A 3,918-nucleotide genomic window follows, 5' to 3' on the forward strand; every position below is an offset into this window, starting at 1 on the left:
ATATTCTCTATATGTTAAGCTGAGTATTTTTTTAGAACTTAAATTCTTATTATACGACTGTTTTACAGGTTGGACGTAAGATCTTTTGTTCTATTTCTAAAATCAGTTTTTTATTCTTTTGCTCTAACCATATTTTCTGTTTTTAGAACTTAGAATATCTTTGCTAGTTCTAATATCTGCTCTGATTGTAGAAGTTAGAATATCATGCCTATTTTTTGCTAGTTCTAAACTCAGTTTCTAAAAGGCTTCCCTAGTTCTAATTTTTTCACAAAACAAGTTTTATTCATCTATTCAGGGGAGACAAAATACATGTTCTAATTTGCTTCATATTAAAAATCTTTTGGCATGTTTAGAACTTATATGCATAAAATGGTTAGGGGGAGCACATGTTTTTATGTTTACTAAATTTATTGGTTTTGTCATCATCAAAAAGGGGGGAGATTGTTGGCTCAAGGGTCAATTTTCTAATCTCATATTTTGATGATTAATACAAACAAATAATTTAAAATTATGCTATGTGTGCTAATATTTTATGTAGAATTTATATGGAAAGAAATCGTACAAGGCAAGTCCCTACATTGAGTGTGAAGATTACTCGAAGACCCTAGTGGTTAGGTATTTAGGACACTTTGTAGGATAGAGAGAAAATTCATATATGAGCACATAAATAAATTTTTCTCTCAGTCAAAAATATTTTTCGGAAATTAGATTTTCTCAAATAAATTCTTTTATTTGTTTCGAAAAATATTCTTTAAATCGAAATGATTTAATTTCCTAAAACTAAAGAGATTCTTCTCTAATAGTTTTTGGTAATAAAATCATACACTTTTCGGAAATATATTTTGAAAGATCTAAAGTACTTAAATTATTTTCTTACCTTAAAAACGAAGGAGAATCTTTTCGTTTTTAGTAAGAGCATCCTTCCGTAAAAATATTTTCCAAATAATGCTGCCGAAAATCTTTTGTTAAAGGAAAGCAAAATCGTGTTTATTCTCTTACCAAAAAGGATAAAATAAATTTTTGGTAACAAAGATTTTCATCTTCTAAATAAGGAAAGAAATATTCTGATTTCAAATGAAATATCCACTTTCCAAAAGCAAGGGACACGATGCTCTCTATAAATAGGAGCTTTCACGTCTTAAGCTATGGTGAAGTAAGAGTTTTCGTTTTAAGAGCATTCTCTCATTGATCAAATCTTTATCTCTCAAAACTTACTCTCTACCCCCATTTTTCTTTTCATTTCTACACTTAACGTTTTTATCTTTAAAGTGAAAAGAATTTTTACAATTACTTTTGAAAAACGGTTCTGTGTTCTAATCGATCTTCTAATCTGATAAACTGTTTTTCCTGTACTATATGTGCGTTTCTTTCTGTCTATTTAGATTCTGTAATCTATAGTAGACAGGCTCTTTATTTGTTAAACTTTTGGGTGTAATAGCTTAGGTTAGAAGCTTGTGATAGAGGTTATCAAGCGACCTTCCCATGTGGGTGATTTAATGTCTTGAATTGAGTTTCTGTACTCTGCCAAAAACAGAAAGGGTTGAGGTTAACTAGAACCTTTGGAAAATCTAGTGGGACAAAAGGGTAGATCTAGGTGTTGATCTATTGCCTTGTATGTTGGTTTGTCTCTTACCCTTAAAGAGATAACATAGTTGAGGATCTCAAGATGCGTCTTGGGGAGTGGATGTAGGAGGCGAGTTAGTGCCGAACCACTATAAATCTCTGTGTTGATCTTTTTATTTCTGAAGTTTGCTTGATACTGTCTTATAACTCATGTTTAATTTTTAGAAACGCTAAAATTGTTAATGATTCAGTTGTTCTAAAACGGTAATAAGTCTTATCTTTTCTGAACATTAGAACTCTGGAATTCTAATAAGTGAATATACCATGTTCTAACTGTTGTTCTAGTCACTATATTTCACTGCTTGGGTTTCTAATTAATTTTTAAACTTTATGAGGAAGTTCTAATCACAATAGCTTTCCATCATAAAGTTGTTCTGATACTTGATTAAGGCTCTGTGAAGAAGTTCTGAATTCAATAACTGTCTTTCACATAGCTTTATATGATTTTCTAAACTTTATGAGGAAGTTCTAATTTCAATAGCTTTCCTTCATAAAGAAGCTCTGATATTGAATAAGTCAGTGTGAAGCTGTTCTAATCAATAGCTGCACTTTGCACAGACTTTCTATTTTTATAAATAGAACATTGTGAGGTGATTCTAATCCATATTCTATTCTCACAAAGTTCTTTGTTTTTCCGCTGCACTTAGAATTCTATATTTGTTTAGAATTCTAAAATTTATATCTGTTTTAGAAAACCCAATTACCCCCCTCTTTGGGTTGTGCCATACATATACGGGACCCACAGTCACTATCTCAAAAGAGGACGTTGAACATGTGCATTTCCTCGCAATCCAATGCCTTAGTGGTCGAAGGTGTTATGGAGAATTACAAAGTCCAAAGAATCCCAATGGATGATGGCAGTCGGTCAATTTGATAATCCTATAAGCATTCAAAGAGCTCAAACTCGACGTCACAAAGCTCAAACTGGTGCGAACACTCCTAATAGGGTTAGCTAAAAGACAAGTATCTATGAAAAGCAGCATAGAGGTAACATTGGAGCTCGGAGATAGAGAACACAACAGAATTGAGAAGGCCTAATTTATTGTACTAGACATCCCCTTCCCCTATGACGCAATTCTTGGACGACTGCTACTGTACACCTTGGGAGCCTGCACATCAATTAGGTGCTTAATAATGAAATGTTATTATAATTCATATGTATTGTCATAGTTAGGGCAAACCAAAAGGTGGCAAGGGAAGCATACGTGGTAGCACTAAAAGGTGTGCAACTCACCCTTCCTATCCAAGTAGTACATAGTACCGAACTAAAGAAGAGGAGGCTCTGGAGCAGATTGAGACTGAGCCCTTTGACATTCCAAGAGAAAAGACCACGTTGAATCCCGAACTAGAGGGAGAAACCTAGAACATCACCCTAGAGGAAAGCAAAGTTGTAAAAGCAGGCACAGATCTGGGAGGCAGCATATTCTCTTCAATCGAAGATGTGTTGAAGAAGAATAAATAGAGTTTTGCTTGGTCAGCAGCAGACATCAAGGGAATTGACTTAGAGAGTTACTCACAAACTCAACATCGACCTGAGCACCAAACCAATCAAATAGAAAAAAGAAATCATGCACCCTTACTGTAGGAAGTGATCGCTGCAGAGATAGACAAGCTCATCGCTGCAGATTTTATCCAGGAGGTGCAATATCCAGAGTGGCTAGCCAATGTAGTCCTGGTAGAGAAGCCGAACAGCAAATGGCATTTATATGTAGATTTCATTTATCCAAACAAGGCATGCCCCAAAGATTCTTATCTCTTACCAAATATAGACCAACTAGTGGACTTCACTGTTGCAGCTTCATGGACACTACAGCTAGATATCATCAGATAAAAATGAATCCATTCGATAAAGAGAAGATCGCCTTCATCACATACCAAGGGATATACTGCTATGAAGTCATGCACTTCAGACTTAAAAACGCTGGAGCAACAGACTAATGCCTGGTAAGCACCATGTTTAAGGATCAAACAGGAAAGATGATGGAGGTGTATGTGGACAACATGATAGTGAAGAGTAGGCGAGCTAATGATCATGCCCGAGACTTAGAAAAAACATTTCAGGCATTATCAGAATATACATGAAATTTAACCCAGATGAATGTTTTTGGCGTGACTGCAGGCAAATTTTAGGCTTTATGATCTCACAGAGGGGGACTAAAGCTAACCCAGCAAAAATATCTGCAATAAAAAAAATGCCACCCCCCAGAAACATCAATGAGGTGCAACAGCTTAATAGGCGAATCACAGCCCTTGGACGGTTCATATCCTGTTCCATTAGGAGATGCATGTTGTTCT

This window comes from Jatropha curcas, unplaced genomic scaffold (genome assembly GCF_041381405.1).
Source record: "Jatropha curcas cultivar XTBG-Jc1 unplaced genomic scaffold, XTBG_Jcur_1.0 HiC_scaffold_15_pilon, whole genome shotgun sequence".
NCBI classification, from domain to species: Eukaryota; Viridiplantae; Streptophyta; class Magnoliopsida; order Malpighiales; family Euphorbiaceae; genus Jatropha; species Jatropha curcas.